This window comes from Vulpes vulpes, unplaced genomic scaffold, assembly GCF_048418805.1.
Source record: "Vulpes vulpes isolate BD-2025 unplaced genomic scaffold, VulVul3 Bu000000627, whole genome shotgun sequence".
In the NCBI taxonomy this organism is placed as follows: Eukaryota; Metazoa; Chordata; class Mammalia; order Carnivora; family Canidae; genus Vulpes; species Vulpes vulpes.
In genome coordinates, this window is record NW_027325667.1 from 2,511,200 (window position 1) to 2,529,060 (window position 17,861).

Consider the following 17,861-nt stretch of genomic DNA (forward strand, 5'->3'; position numbering starts at 1 on the left):
AGAGCGCTGTGTGGGTGAAGGAGGGGAGCAGAGGGAGAGGGAAAGAAAATACGAGCAGACTCCAGGCTGAGTGTAGAGCCTAACTCGGGGCTTGATCCACCCAACTCTGAGACCATGACCTGAGCCCAAATCAAGAGATACTCAACTGACTGTTGGATTTGAAGAAAGCATTTCTGTCCAGAATCTGTGCCATTAACCTTTACATTTAAATACCTCTAAAAATTTGCTATATATTAATCAGTATGTTAAAAATTACTGCTTTTTTAAATCATATATTCTCACTCTTTAATGTTTTACAGTGAAAATCCTATGAGATTGTTAAGTCTTACCAAGTTTCAACTTTTCCACAGAAGCTTCCATGGTCTAAATTTAAAGTAATGTCTCCGTTGCTGATAGTTTAACACATTATTGTAATAAAATTTTACCTTATTATTAATATTCTATTTTGCCTTTATTGTATGTATTTTTAGATTCTATAAACTATATGATATTATTTTAAGTGAAAATTCTCTTTTTTAAAATATTTTTATTTTTTTATTCATGAGAGACAGCGAGAGAGAGGCAGAGACACAGGCAGAGGGACAAGCAGGCTCCATGCAGGCAGCCCAATGTGGGACTTGATCCCAGGACTCCAGGATCACACCCTGAGCCGAAAGGCAGACGCTTAACTGCTGAACCACCCGGGCATCCTTTAAGTAAAAATTCTTAATGTTGGTAAGAATGCAACTAACTCGATGATGGGATTATAAATTGGTTAAGTTACTAGGAAAAAAAATCATTTTAACAAAATTCATAGAACCTCCAAATGTGTTATACCCTTTATACTGCTAATTTTAAATTTTGGTAATATTTCTAATCCTATTCTGGAATATAATCACAAGGAAATGGGAAGTACAGAAGAATTTATACATAACCTATACATTATAGTATCATTTCTAATAGTTGAAAATTGAAAACCATCAGAATATTAAGCTAAAAAGAAAGAACTAAGTTACTCCTCATTTTTGTTACTATTCTGTCATTAAAAACATTGCTAACAGAGATCAGTAATATCATGAGAAATTAACAATGCTTTCTAAGTAAAGTTATGCAAGATGTTTAGGAGATGTACTCAATATTTTTTCAACTGTCAAAAATATTTTAGAACAATTATTAAAAGTCAAAACCATTAATCAATTGTGTTTTCATCAGGATTAGCTCATGACTTGAATATTGACTTGATTTTTTCCAGATGAGGTGGCTTGCTTTTTCCATGTAGTTGCATGCTATAGTATTTATTGAAATTTTTAAAGTATCGCTTAATCCTCTTTTAAACAACATATGTGATACTGGGAGTAGGAAATGAATCTACGTTTTTTTCTTTTTTTTGATATCTTCAGTTCCCAATAAGAATTGGTCATACAAAAGTTGTTGAATGAATATACTTTGAATGAAGTTAATCTAGTTATTTGCTATAAGACTTCATTGAAGAGATATCTATGGGCTGCCTCAGCCTTCTAGAAAATGTTAAACCTCTCATGATAACTAGTCTAACAACCACCAATAATAGAATGAAAGATTTCATTATAGCCAATTATTAGTTCCTTTTCCTTTTCACAACATACATTCTGCCCATACTTATCAAAGGGCAACTATCAGATGTACATCTCTCAACACTTCCTTAACCTAATGGTAAGCACAAAATACATGCTAAAGTAAAATGTAGGTCACAGTTGATGCTTCAAAATGTGTCTTAGAATATTAGAAAAACACATGCTTCTGAAACCATGAAAAAAATTTAAGGAGAAACATTTTCATCACTTCAGATGTTTATTCTTAATTCTCTGTACAAAAAAAGGACACAAATATATTCCTTATAATAAACTTTGTTCCTCCCTCATCTATTTTCGGAAAATCTATTCCATTTCTTAAAAATCTGATACAGTTTTAACCATCTGGGCCTGATATTTTCTTTGTGGGAATAATTTATGACTTTAAAAAAAATCTGTCTCTTCAGACGTTCTATTTCTTTAATTTTGGGTGTTTACTGGGAATTATCTATCCTATTCAGGTTATTGAACTTATTTGCAAAAAGGTGTTTATAATATTTTTCACTTTATCCTTTTTTTTTATTTTTTACGTTTTGTATTTAAAGTCATATATAAGATTACTTTATTCCTGCATCTTCTCAATTGTTTCTTCCTTATATTTGCCCTTTTCCTTTCCTACTTTGCAAGATTTGGCTTTATGTTCAAGGAACATTTTGTGGGTTTTGCCCAGTTTTAGTCTAGTGATAACCACCTTGCCAGGGTGAACGCTCACGCAGGCAGTTGTGCCAACTGCCGTCTCTCCTGTGCTTGTTCAATGTAGAAGATGTATTTTTTCCTATAAACCCGGGGTACTCTACGAGTTTGCTGATTTGTGGTGTCCTCATACAACCTATACTTCATCTTCCTTTTGGATGGGCAGAGATCCAACATTGTACTTCTATCTCAGCTCTTCAGAAAGAGAGGAAGACAATCTTCCTGTGATATTGGGAAGACTTAAATATCTTTTACAGTTCGTGCTGTCAGAAGTGACAAAGGGATTAAACATCATTTTGGCCACTGGTTTTTCAGCAATGGCTGCAAAAGGGAAGAGCTTGCTTTATTCTTTTAATGTCTTTAAGGTCTATGATAATATCTATCCCCTCTTTATTTCCTATTTTCTTTTTACTCTCTTTCTTTATTGTTGAGTCTCTATCATGTCATTTAATTTTTAAAAACTTTTCAAAGTACCAAAAATTTTGTTCTTCTGCATTTCCTCCAACACTTGGTATGGTCCATCTTTTTAATTTTTGCCACTCAAATGAGTGGTAATAATTCATTGCACTGAGCGGTTTTTTTTTTTTTTTGTATGTTTGATTGCAATCCATATATCTTAAAACCGCAAGTAATGTTTAACAAGAAGATAGCAGTACACAAGCATGTTGATTTAATTAGAAGAAATTATTTACCAAAATAAGATAGATATTAAATACAGAAATATTAAAAGTTCTCAACCAAAGCAGTCAATTGTATTACTTAGAGAAACAGAGAATGATGGGGAGAAAAACAGAGAGAAATATTGGATACATAATAGATTTATTACTTTGTTGAAGTGCTAAAGGGAGGCTGCCTAAGTTACCTTAATATAAATTACCTTGATATTTGTGTATATGTATATGCTAAAATGTGTTTTATTAATAAGTCACATTAATAATAGTCATTTGCATGACTAATCTATTATGTTTTATCTTCTATCTGGAATAGTTCACCTGTGAAACCTTGCTATAATGAGACTCTGCTGACACTGTTGTTTTGTTTTGTTTTGTTTTCCATTTTATTTCCAGGTAGTTTCTTGTTCATCTTTTTATTTATTAACTACTTCCCTAAGAACCTAAATTCATTTATTCCTAAAATATTAGACTTTCGGGATCCCTGGGTGGCACAGCGGTTTGGCGCCTGCCTTTGGCCCAGGGCGCAATCCTGGAGACCCAGGATCGAATCCCACATCAGGCTCCCGGTGCATGGAGCCTGCTTCTCCCTCCGCCTATGTCTCTGCCTCTCTCTCTCTCTGTGACTATCATAAATAAATTTAAAAAAATAAAATATTAGACTTTCTACAACTGAAATAAACTCTAAGTGGTTGTAACTTAAGAACTTAAGTTCTTATAATTTTTTTGTACAAGATTTTAATGTTAATGTTAATTATGGTATTTATTTTTCCATAGGCCAACATTGATTTCAGCCCAGCCACTTTTCAAATTTCACCTTAAAACAGGCCTTTTCAGGAACACTGACAACTGCATGCCCTGTGGAGATGAGGTAAGTCTCAGGAATTCATAAAACGTGGCTTTATATCTGAACTGTGCTTCTGAGCCACTTGAAAAGGATAAGCAACTGATGGGCCATGTGCCTTGTTGATAGCAGGACTTACTTGGTTTCCTGTTGTTCCCCACTAAGCTCTTAAATCTCATTATTCTGAAGGACTGTGGAGAGGGATTAAGTATGCCTGAGAGAGGCAGTGGTAAATTAGAGGGCAAAAATAGAAAAATCTTATATTCTTGCACTATTGGTGCTTGATATTTCCTGGGATATTGATGAATTTACTCAAATTTATTGACTAATGATTATCTTTCCTTAGGTCTTTAGCCTTATCCCTTCATGATACATTTTCTCATTTGGCTCACTGTTCAATTTCTAGGATGTCCAGTGACCTAATTAAATCTTAGACAATAGGCTATTTTCTCCTTCCTCTAAAATACAATTGTATATTGATATTAATAGTTCATCTATTACTTTCTGGAATAACACAAAATAAACCTGGACACCTATTCATGTAGAACATCTTAAGTGATACCAATGCAGTGATCAAATTGCCCTCTAGGTCTTCTTTTGAGACTAAATATGACCTGTTTCTTCAAATTTTCTTAACCCAGCATGATTTCCTGCAATTAGGTCACCCTTTCTGAGAGTATTCCACTTAGTCACTGTCCCTTCCAAAATATATATGAAGGGTTCCCTTTTCTCCATAGCTTTACCAATGTTTGTTATCTCTTGCCTTTTGATAACAATAATCTCAATAGGTTTGAGGTAATGTCTCATTGTGGTTTTGATTTGCATTTCCCTGGTCATTAGTCACACTGAGCATCTATTCAATTCCTCTGCCCATTTTTAAACAAGACTTTTTTTTTTATTGACTTGTATGAATTCATTATATATTTTGGATATTAATCCTTTATGAGATATTTGATTTCCAAATATTTCTATTTCATAGTTTTCTTTTTACTTTGTTGTTTCTTTTGCTATGTAGAAGTATTTTAGTTTGATGTGTCCTGCATATTGATTTTTGCTCTTGTTATTTGTACTTTTGGTGTCATGTGAAAAAAAAAATATTGCAAAGACCAATGTAAAGGAGATTTTTTCATTTTTTTCCCCTCTAGGAATTATATGTTTTCGGGTTTTATGTTTAAGTGTTTAACCCATTTTGGATTAATTTTCTGAGTGATATTAAGTAGGAGTCCAATATCACTTTTCTATAAGTGGATATCCAGTTTTCCAAACACCATTTGGTGAGACTGTCCTTTCCCTATTTAATATTCTTGGCTTTCTTGTCAAATAGTTTACCATTATTCATTATCTCCCACATAAGGAAATAACTTCAGTGTTCATCAATAGATGAATGAATAAAGACGCACACAATGAACTATTATTCAGCCATGAGAAAGAAGGAAATTCTACCATTTGCAAGAACATGGATGGTACTTGAGAACATTATGCAAAATGAAATAAATTAGGCAAGAAAAACAACTATTGTATGATATTACTTTTGTGTGATCTTAAGAGTTGAACTCAAGGAAATAGAATAGAATGGTGGTTATCAGGGGCTGGAGGAGCATGATTGAAGAAGTGGGGAGATGTTGGTCAAAGGGTACAGACTCCCAGTTATAAAAGAATAAGTTCTGGGGATGTAATTCACAGTATTGAATTGACTGTGACTATAATTAATATTATTAGGTTACATACTTGAAAGTTGCTGAGAGAGTAGACCTTAAATGTTCTTACCACAAAAAAGAAATGGTAATTTTGTGATGAGATGGAGGTAAAGGTAAGATAATAATCATTCTGCAATTATATAAGTGTATCAAATTAACAAGTTGTACATCACTTATAAAATATGTCAATTAAAAAAGATATATGTCAATTATAGCTCAAATGAAGTGGGGGAAAATTATATATGAACTATTCAAGAAATACTTCAGATAAGTTCTTCAAAATACCAAGTAAAAAGAATACATATGGGGACACAGCACCACCAAGCAGTTGGTTTATTGGAATTAAACAATCAAAAAAGATACTTAAGGATTGAGATATTTGACAGGCTTATTGATTCTTAAAAGCAGTGCATTTCTGAGAAAAGTAGCCTCAGTAAGGCTTTTCAGTATCTGAGAGTGCTCCATTAAGAAAGTGGGAGATGCTGCTCGCCAGCCCGCCCCAGACTGGGGACAGGTCTCAGCGAGGACCCTGCCCATGCTCAGAGGCGCTGCCCTCTGGCTCCAGGGTGGTGCTTCCTGGGAGAGGGGGGGTTGGGGCTGGATAGCGTCCAAGCACCTGCTAAAGCCCGAGCCCGACCCAGCTGCGCCCTGTCTGACCAAAGCTCTAATGAAAACACTTCCACCCCCCCCACAAAAAAAAATAAAGTGGGAGATGAACTACAACTTCAAAGATGAATAGGTTTTCATAATGACTTACAGTGGTACTCAGTAATAAGGAACTATATTTCAAATAAAATAATCCTACTCAATGTCCCTTCTGTTTGATGTTTGTACAAGTGAAAAGGGAGGAGAGTCTGAATTGGCATGTGGCAGTACAGCAGGTGCTAAACAAACACAACACATTGTGCTCTTGCAGGAAATATCATGAAGAAAACACCTTCTCCTACTTTCCATATGCATACAAATGTATTAAATATGGACTCCCTACCTATACAATATAATAAATTAAGTCCCACATTTTAAGTATATACAAGTATAGGTATGCATACATTTATACTTTCATGTATAGGTTTATATTTTTAATAAAATGATCAGTGTGGAATTTCACATGCTTGTATGAAATTTTATAGTGGGTTTTATGATAGTTAAGTAATTAGTCAAATAAATCTTCCTCAAAATTATTGTACACTGTAAAGTTTCCTGTGATATAAAAAATAACATGTTAATGATCCATGAATTTTCAAAGAACAAATGCAGCATACACAATATATTAAAATGCTAGCACTTTTATTTAAAAAAAATCAGTGAGTCCAAGGAAACCTAATGACAAAATATAAAAATAGTTTTTATTATTCTAGAATCGGGACAAAAGTATCAGATACGTAACATATTGGTTAAGTGATAATGATACTCTTAGGCTTGTTATTTAGGAAAACTTGCAAAGCAAGGAATATACTACATATTAATGCAAGCAGCCATCTTTTCTCTATAGTAATGTTCTTGAAAGGTTGAATTATTTGCGTGGAAACTATCAGGACAATTCAAGAAAATTATTTGAATTATTTCAATGAATAAATCTTGGAGTTTATTTTATGATGCTTACTGCTTGCAGCATTTGGGGGATTTCATATCTCTGGAATATAAAGAAAGTTCTGGCATTTTTTTTGTCATTTATTGTTACTTCATGTGTGCACAGATTTCCAGAAGGAAAAGACCAAAATCTGGTCAAATGGTTGAAAATGATGAGCAAGAGTGGAAGTACATGCTCATCATCTCCAAGAGAGTAAGTCTTTTTTACACTGACATTTAGGCAGTCTGAACTTCATATACTCCATGAGGAAACTGACAATTTCTTGATTGATGAGGAGGAGTTGGTGATATAGAAATAACTGTTGCCAAGTTCCGGCCAATAATTCCAATGTATTTCTTTCATTCTTAATAAAATTTCAAAACCTGAGATGTTGTAATAAAGTAATTGTAGCATGGTTCTTGGATGATGGAAAGAACTTGAGTGAATATCCTTTAATAAGTGTTTTTTCTTGCCAGATTTTTAAAATATTGTTTTTAATATATATATATGTGCTTGCTGATAAGAAAAATGCTAAATTTCTTCATCCTTTAATAGTTTACGTATTGACTCATTCCCCTCTCTACTACCACCCAATAGTTAACTTTTAGCGGTCTGTTACTCATTAGTGATATTTTCGGTAAATTAAATCTATCTATAATTAATTTTTTTTCAGTTGAATTATTTTGATGTTTCAATTTCCCCCTTCAAGATTTTAGCCAAGTGTATTTGATGTATTTCACTGTATTCCACTGTTCCTGTGTTTTTAAAACAAGCACTAATGAGAAATTAAAAGTAGCTGTAAACACTCAGACTCAATTTTCTCAGTCACTGAATTCAGTGCAGTTAAAGCTAACAAATAGTTTATTATATTGTGGTCAACATTATGGTAGAATATTCTCATTGATGGATATAAATTTAGCATATTCCCCCACTAACATTTTTGTTATGTTCCAAAAGCTGCCTGCAAAGAAGTTTAGCACTTTGAAATGCAGATTTTTAAAATTCCTCTTATAAACAATACCTTACAAGGTGATTAATTGTTGAAGCAAGTTCACAAATACTATTTACCATAATGTCATAGAGAAATATATTGACTGCAACATTTCTATTGTTAGTAACCACAACTCATAACCTAGTTTCTATGGAAAGTATATTCAAAATTCCGTCAGGAAATGCAGGTCTATTTTCCCCAAGTAAGCAATGGGAATGGGAACTCCTGGGGTTGTTTTAGCAGTAGGAAAGAGATTCCAGAACAGGCTTCCACAAGGTGACGTCTTTAGATGAAAAGATATTGGACAGCAGAGTATTGGGGTTGCAAGAAGTATGGCTCATTTAGTGTAAAAACACACACACAAAAAACTCTAAATGAGAATTCTTAAGTGTTATTGTATATTGACATCTTCTGTTGCTCTCTGGCTGCCTAGAACCACACTGTTGGGTCAGCCTTTTACAGAGAGAGCCTCACATTCCAAAATATTTACTCCAAATTACTATCATAAAAACTTGCATTCTTCCAGAGAAGATGCTTTAGGATAATGTTTTGAGAAGAGACTGGTAAAAGAAATTCACAAAAATATTTGAGGGCTAATAGTCTAATCTTGTCTTTCACACACTTTAGTCTGTATCTGAATGATAATTTCACAGTGGAGTTTTTGTACTTATAAAAGGACTTCCGTTAGCACCACTAAAAAAAAACTGTAGCATTAATATATGTAGCTCAGTTATGTACAAAGGCCATTATAATCCTAAAGTAATATAGGGTGATGCCTTGTAAAATAAAGAATGAGAGAGAATTCAACACTACTATCTTAATGGTCATTGATAAAAATCTATGTCTTGAAACCTAATGCCTTTAGTTATAGAAGGGCATGATATTTTGGTTATCTTGAATAAGAATACAATCAGTTACAAAAATAGTAGAAACGAAACTGCTTGTGTTTATTTTCTGAACAAGATGACGGAACTGATAAAGATTTATTTAGTTTAATATATTTATAACATGTAATATTACTGACATTAAGTATTTAATTTTTTTTCTAATGCCTCTGCATCTAGAATTTTACCATATCTTCCAGGTTTGGGAGGATGGGTAATATCTTTGATTCATTTAATAATCATTTTGAGTTTCTTTATGAATTCACTTATTGTGTGTATATCTGTTAATATACAGTATTTTAGCATCAACTTTAATAACTACTTTCCTAGATAATGGTAAGAAATATTTCTTATTTTCTTACACTATTTATAAAATAAGAGCTAATATTTATATAGTGCTTAACATGCTCCTGGCACTGCTCTATGTTCTTTAACATATAAATGTATGAAATCTTTATAGCAATCCTATGTGATATTACTATCTCCATTTAATAAATGAGAAAACTGAGGTACACTATTTAAGTAACTTGGTCACGACTACACAGCTAGTAAATGTAGAGAGTATTATGTAATTTATCTATTTTTACCAAAGATATTTTCCAGTGTTTAGGCATAGGAAAATATTCAGGATGCTTTTAAAGTCATCTACCTTGAGAAGGTAGTCTATCTGGAGGGATGGTGTTCTTAAATACCAAAACACAGGGGTGCCTAGTTGGCTCAGTCACTTTAGTATCTGGTGTACCTTCTGCTCAGGTCATGATCCTGGGGTCCTGGGCTCCAGTCCTACATCAGGCTCCCTGCTCACTGGGAATGTCTGCTTCCCCCTCTCCCTCTGACCCTCCCCTCTGCTATGCTCTCGCTCTTACTCTCTAAAATGAATAAAATAAAAAATATTTTAAAAATACCTAAACACAGAGAAAACAAATATGTAATCACAATGTTTTTCAGTGTTTTGTGGTCAATTACATGACATGGAACAAATAAGAGACACGTGGTAATTTAGTAAGCATGGCATTGCTGAATATTTTCAAGGAAGGGGAATTATAATTTGAATGAAGTGTGGAGAATGACTTGTCAGGCAATAGTGATAACTTGCAGAAATTCAGAGAATTAATGATAGCAAGATGAAATTAGTGGCAAGTAGCAACAGAAAAATTAGGGAGCGTTTGGAAACTAGAATGCACATGTAGTTTGTAAGATATTGGCACGAGGTAGGAAATGGGGCACTGAATAATTATACATAGGCTTCTGGGCTAGGTGTTAGGGTAGTTGCTGTTGATAATCATTCATTTAGACAAAGTGAAAGGAAAAAGCACCAGCACTGGCAAATTTGGGCTGGAGGATAAATGACTTCAGATATGGACATACTGATTTGAGTTATAATGTAGGAGATTTTGTATATGTGATGGCATAGGGACAAGTTGGATTCTGCTGTGATTATTATACTATAATTAGATTTTTAATGAAATTAGAGTTTTTAAAAAATCTGAATTCAAACCAGAGTAGTATAGAGTTGATTTTTACAAAAGTTCTTAGATTTATGTGACAAAATGGTGATTTATTGATTGTGTACTTCAAAGAAAGTTTGTTTTATAATATTTAAAAATGATTGTCTAATGTCTGACATTTTAAAAAATAAATTTTCCATTAGAGCCTCTGTGAAACTTTCTTTTGCTCGGGGTTTGGGTTTGTCTGGTCCTCAGGACACTCCATGGGGCTGCCCCCAAATCTCCTCAACAGATGAGCAAGTGTCCACTCCTGGCTTGACTACAAAAGGTGGACCAGGGCAGCAGCCCTCAACAGGCCTCTATCTATAGTGCAGACAAGAGACCATGGAAGGGACCTTGGGCCAAGGCATTGAAGGACAGATGCTCAGCAGCACTTTAGGTTAGATAAAGAAGGATATTTCCTTAGTGTGGATTGCTGCCTTTAGTAAAAACATGTCCATTTGCCATTCACTCCACCAGTTGTGAAGAGACTGCTGGGATAGAAGAAATCATGTGGATGAGCAGGTAGGAGAACAGAATGGAAAAAAAAAGTGGTTTGAGAAAGCAGTTAAATGTCTGGCAGAGAAACTAAAGAAAACAGGACAATTAGATAAGCTTGAGAAAGCCATCACCACTCAAAATTGTAATACTAAATGTCTTACCATACCAAGCACTTGCTCTGAAATTCAGAAACTGAGGACACCCATTGTGAGAGATCGGTGGGATAAGACAGGCCTTCACAGCTTCTTTGAGCAAACCAGGTCTCTTGATGGTTGTCTTCAAGTATCCCATTGAAAAGGACAGCCGCATTTATGTGTCGCTGACCGTGGTACTGGCCTGATCTTCACAGGCATCATGAAACCAAAGCAATTGTAAACTGTGAACGTGCTTTTAATTGTTAAAAAGATCTGAAGTATGTTTACACTTTACTATTACCAGAGATTTGAGACACAAGTTTTGCTTCCAGTATTGAAATCCTAATAGAACTGTCACCTGTAGATGATTATACCTGCTCCATTCCTGGAAATACTAATTTCCCAGTGAGAACCGAGCCACAGAGTAATTACACCCCAGAAACTCCATCTCCTGGATGTATCATGGAAATTGGAAAAAACATGATCAACAGATGAACGGATATAGGATCTCCAGCAGAACTATCTCCTACTACTTTTTCTGTGTTAACCATAGTTTGAATTTGCAGCCAGTTACTCATTTAGGTGTTCAGTAGCATATTATGAATTAAACCGGAGGGTTGGAGAGAATTTTCAGGCATCACTGCTCTCACTCAGTGTAGATGGCTTCACAGATCCATCAAACCCAGAAAGGTTCTGCATAGGGTTATTCTCTAATATCAACCAAAATGTGACTGTAGAAATGACAAGAAGACATATAGGAAGAGGAGTGTGCTTATATTAGATAGGTGGGGAATTTTTCACCGAGTGCCTAAAGTGATGCTGTAGTCGTTTGCAGAGCCCCAAGTATCCTCAGAGATAGAGCTAACACCCTGCAACAGCGTAAAATTCCACCCGGCTGCAGTCTGAAGATCTTCACTAACCAGGAATTTGCTGCTCTTCCTGCAGTGTGCTAATCAGAGTTTTGAAGCTGTGCATCAACTAGGATGTGCATCCTAAGAATGAGCTTTGTGAAATACTAGGAAGCAGAATACAGAAGGCACATGGTAACGAACACTCACCAGATTGTGTTTGGGAATGACTGCATAAGAAGGTTTCCAGAAGGAACTGTCCTCTACAAAGATGCCATGAATGTGATGGTTCAGAGGGAGACTTTATCTTATGCAAGGTCAGGCCTTAAACAGTATGGATTCCTCCTTTTATCCCTTGAGAAAGGGCGGCCTAGCCTCAGATAATATGTAAACAACCTCTAAAGTAGATTGGGATGAAAAACAGAGGGCGTGCTTTGTCTGCTTTTGCCTGAGAACTGAATAAATGCAGCCTGCAAGGGCAAGAGCTTGCCCTTAGCCCTAGAGGCTTTGGGACCCCCACTGTGTGTTCATTCATTCATAGCCAAGCAGCACCAATGGGATTGAACTTCATCTGAATGGACCTCTACAGTGGTTGGACAAAGTATTAGCTCACATATGATCCCTTTGTTACAGAGAACTTGGTTCTTGTCTCACAGAGTCAAAGAACGAATCTTGAGGACACAGGAGCGTGAGTAAAGTATAGAAGCTTATTAAGTAAAGATACAGAGAAAGCTCTTATTAGTGAGAGGGGTCCCCACAATGTTGCCACTGAGGGCTTGTAGGGTTGGTCTTTTACTGAAAGCCTGATCAGGGAACCTAAATCCTTTTAAAAGATCCCTTGATATCACCATTGAGTAAGGACTAGTGATAACATCCTTAATGGCTTCTTCCTTTTTAGAGTCTGATGATTTTTTTGGTTACAGTAGGTGTTAGAACAAGACACCCTCCTCACCCACACCTTAGGGCAGTGTGGTCTGGCTTGTTCTCTTATCTCTGGTTTCCAGACACCTCAGCATTTTGGGGATTTTTGTGAGCCTGCTTCCATGGCTGCCTACCTAGCCCTGCCTAGCCTCATCTGTCCCTAACTCACCTTCAGGTGTGTTGCTTAAGCATGTCATCAAGCTTTGTTGCCAATCAAGTCCCATTAAAAGGCTAAATGTGACAACTCTTTTGTCATAGTGTTTGTCATAGCCCCATGGGCTGTTTACTGTCTAAAAACTTAAAAGAGGAAAAAGCACTTGAAGTCCAACCAATTGAAGCACCTTGTAGAATAGGTTTTCTGTGTTTGAATATTAAATGGGAAAATTCGTTTCTGGAAATACTTTCCTGTACAGGAGGAAGAGGAGATTTTAAAGACATGCTGATGTCTTCTTGGGCATTGTGGAGGCTGAGAAAATTAAGGCCATTTCACCTCAAGTTCAGCATTAGCACAAGTACAGACATCTCAGCCCCCCCCACCCCCACCCCCACTCCCCGTGCTTAATGCCCTTGAAAGCCCCATATCAGAATGTAAACAGACTTGAGAAATTCCTCCACCCCTTCTGGAGGTCCCCTAGACCAGCCGATAAAACTAAGCTGGAAACCACCTTGGGGTCCAAGTCCCTGCTCCATTGTGTTGGGTGTACTTGGACCCAAGCTTGAGCTTGTAAATAAACGCTCGTGTACTTGCATCGGTGTGGGCTCCTCGGTGGTTTCTCGGATTCGCAATCTTGGGCACAACACCTTTTACCAAAAATAATTTTTTTTTTGGAGGGGGCAGATAAAAATAAAATAATAAAACAAAATAAAATAAAATAAAATAAAATAAAATAAAATAAAATAAAATAAATAAAATAAAATAAAATAAAATAATAAAATAAAACAAAACAAAATAATAACATCTTCCAACAAGAGAATTCTATCAGTCTTCAAGCAAAACAAAAACACTAATCTATTAATCTATTATAGTAATCTATTTACTGTGTTAAGTGCTCACACTTGTAAAAAATAATAATGCAAATATATTGATATTTTAGAAAACAAAAAAAAATTCAAATTAGAAATTAGAAAATAAGGCATTTCATCTGGCTGTCTTACTGATTACTTACTGCCAATAAGAATTTTCCCTGCTATGGAAGTCTGCCTGACTTTGCCTGTAGAGAGTTTATACAAATTTATACATTTGCAATCTTTCCATCTAAAAAACAAAAATAAAAATCTGTAAGATGACAAATATATTATTTTCTCTTAAATCAAATTTCTTCTCATAGTTTTAGAATTATGTACCAGTTTGGTATTTAAAGTGAGACACATTTAGAAGCATCAACTGTAGCCTACATTTTATTTTTGGCCTATAGTTCCTATTTCCTGTTATCTTAAGAAAGTGTTGAATGATACACAGATCTGATAGTTGCCCTTTGATAGCTGTGAGCAGAATCAATGTTGTGAAAGTAGGGGAACTAATAGATTGTTATTAAATTTTTCATTCTGTTATTGGGTGTTTATTACATTAGTTATCATGAGAAATGTTTAACAGTTTGCCCAAGCCTGAGGCAGCTCATAGATATCTTTTATTGAAGTCTTATAACATATATCTAAATTAATTTTATTCAAAATCTATTCATTCACCACCTTTTGTATGACCATTTATTTTAATCAGGAGCTAAAAATATCTTTGAAAAAGAGTGGTTTTCTCACTCCCATCCTCAGTACCACCATGTGGTTTAAGAGATAAATTTTCAATACAATACCTTTAAAAATATATGATTTTGGCTTAGTAATCAGAAATTATAGTTTTAAAGTTTAGCTAAAGAACTGGAATATATTAAGAAATCGAGGTAATAATTGCCCCTCTGAGACTTTATATAAGACACCTCCGAAATATGAATATATTTTTAATAGAGGTTCAATGCACAAAACAATCTAAAATGTGTTATTTACCATTAATCTGTTAATAAAAAATGAGGAAGTTGATTAATAACATTATAAACATGACCTTAATGAAACTAGAATTAAATAAAATATCCAATTAGTTGCATTAGCTGCTAAAAGAAATTCTCCTGTGTGCCTTAGAAAATGTAAAAAATTGGAAACATTTGAATGGTATATTATGATTCTGTTGATGGTTTGAAATTTTAGTGGTAGTAAGAGTATAATCTGATCTGTGTGACCACTCTATTGGTCAGATCTTGTACATGATACCATTCTCCTTGCAGATGAAGTTGAAAATGAATGTCCAAAATGATGCATTTTATTTTCAGTGCAAGACATCAGAAGGCTAGTAGCTACTATATCCTAATAGCTGTACTCCAAATATTGAAAGGAAATTCCATATTACCACATTCTGTACAGTATCCAGAACAAGCAAAATATATGATTTATGCACATTTATAACGTAATCCAAATAAGCCTATTTCTCCAGTGATACATGGAGTTTACCGTGGTTAGTTTGGAACAGTAAGTTTATTTAAAGGATTTACTTTTTAATTTCCACTTATAAAGCTAGGGAACATATTTATGTAATGTATCACAAATAGTGCCTTCACAATCTAGCTAATCTGTACTGTGCTTTTTCTACTTTGTCATTCTTGTACCTTATGTTGACTACAAAGCAAGGGTGTATACTTGTCCTCTGCAACTTCCCTGAATGTTTTGTCAATAAGAATGTTATTCAAAATTTAGGAAAATGATAATCTCCTAAGACATGAAATTGTAGTATGCTTATTTGTTACTATATTTTAGGTTGTATCTTTCTTAGAAGTCTCTTGCATATATGACAGAAGGGGGACAAATTATAACAATCATTTTGAGTATGTATTTCCTTTCCAAAGATATTTTCCATTTTCAAGCACAGGAAAATATGCAGCATATTTCCAAAATCATACAGCAATAATTTGAAAAGGATTTTAATTTTGCAGTTTAAAGAAGTAGTGGATTTGGCTAAGATGGAATGTGCAACTAGATATAATACTTGTGTTTCTCTCATTTAGTTCTATTATTTCCTTTAAACTCTGAAAATATATTATCCTTCTGTATCTTGTATGATCATGAAGAGCTCAACCAAGATGAACTGTAGCAGTGGACGAGTGTTAAAAATTGACCTTACCCAAAGAGAGATGAACTTTTGTCCTCATTTTCTAGAGGGTGATCTCTAACTACTTGGGATATCTTGCCTGATAAAATGCCTTTATCGGCCTGGGGGCCTGGGGACATGTCTGATAGTGTATACTGATATTTATTGTGGGAGCTTTGGACCTCTGGAGAGGCTAGACTTAGGTCAGCCATATGGGCATGTCTATATGACCAAAATCCAATTAAATTCTGGATACCATGGGGCACCTGGGTGGTGCAATTGGTTATGTGTCAGCCTTCAGCCCAGGTCATGATCTCAGGGTCCTGTCTGGAATCAAGCCCTGCATCAAGCTCCCTGCTAGACCAGAGTCTGCTTCTCCCTCTCTGCCCCTCAGCTCCTCCTCTCATACTCTATCTCTTTCAAATAAATCAAAATCTAAAACCAAACCAAAACAAAACAACTCTGGATACCAGGACTTGGGTAACTTTCCTTGTTGACATATTCCATGTATATTGTTAAACCTGAATCCTGGGAACTGTTACCATTGTTCACAGCTCCACTGGAAGAGAACTATTAGAAGTTTTAAACTTGGAAATGTCCTAGACTCTATCTCATGAACCTCTTCCTATGGCTGATTATAATTTGCATCTTTTCACTCTATTAGTTCCTGTGAATATAATAGCTTTTAGTGAGTTCTGTGAATCTTGAGTAAATTATCAAACTGGAAGGTGGTTTTGGGTACCCCCAGACTTGTAGTTCGTGTGAGAAGTGAAGATGGCTTTGGTGACTCTGAAACTTTGTATAATTAAATATTTATCTCTTTAAAATTTGGTTTTGGAGTGGAGTAGTAGTTAAGAACAAGTTTCTAAGGCAGTTGGTGTGGGTCTGGGCTAATAGAGAAGCTGACAAAATCTTGTGAAGATTACATAATTTAATGTTTAAAAGCACCGAGAAGAAGGATGCCTGAGTGGCTCAGTGGTTGAGCATCTGCCTTTGGCTCAGGGCATGATCCCCAAGTCATGAGATGAAGTCCTGTGTTGGGCTCCCTGCATGGAGCCTGTGTCTCCGCCTCTCTGTGTCTATCATGAATAAATAAATAAAATCTTAAAAATAAAAAGAAAAATGAATAGATAAAATATAGTATACATATGCAATGGAGTATTACTTAGCTATCAAAAAGAATGAAATCTTGTCATTTAAGCGATGTGGATGGCACTAAAGGGTATTAAGCTAAGTGAAATAAGTCAGTCAGAGAAAGACAAATATCATATGGTTTCACTCATATGTAGAAATTAAGAAACAAAATAGCTGAAAGTAGGGCAGGGGAAGGAAAAGTTTTAAAAGATGAAAACAAAGGAGGAGACAAGCCGTAAGAGACTCTTAACTATGGGAAACAAACTGAGGGTTGCTGGAGGGGTGGTGAGTGGGGGGATGGGATAACTGGGTGATAGGCATTAAGTAGGGTACTTGATATGTGGAGGACTGGGTGTTATACGCAACTAATGAATCACTAAGTTATACTTCTGTAACTAATAATAATTGTATGCTAATTAAATTGAATTTAAATAAAAAAATTAAAAACAAACAGTTAAAATAAAATAAAACAAATGAATTTAACTATACCAAGCTGGTCGCATAGCTCATATGAAGTAAATATATCAAGTAATTTTAAAATATAGTAGTCTGATGAGGTATGTCTTAAAGAGAAAAAAAAAACTGCAATAAATAAATAAACTGTTCTCATTAATCATATTATTGAGAGCAATATTGGTATTTTTATTCTGAAAGTGGCATACATGTAAAAAATGCATGTAAAGCAAATTAGTAATAATGAGAATTTGATTATGAGCCCTGTTTTTAAGTATAAAAACATGTAAGTATAACATAAAAATGTTAAGTAA

The 17,861-nt window shown here is 34.8% G+C and overlaps 1 long non-coding RNA gene and 1 pseudogene across 1 annotated transcript; both read left to right on the forward strand.

Annotated features, from left to right (window-relative positions):
• Positions 1-485: 485 nt before the first annotated feature.
• LOC140596344 (uncharacterized) lies at positions 486-7,388 on the forward strand. The gene is made up of 3 exons (XR_011998372.1): positions 486-714; positions 3,731-3,824; positions 7,191-7,388. It is a non-coding gene; the product is annotated as an uncharacterized lncRNA (long non-coding RNA).
• Positions 7,389-10,771: 3,383 nt separating this feature from the next.
• Positions 10,772-11,919, forward strand: LOC140596362 (mothers against decapentaplegic homolog 2 pseudogene; annotated as a pseudogene).
• The last annotated feature ends 5,942 nt before the right edge of the window (positions 11,920-17,861 follow it).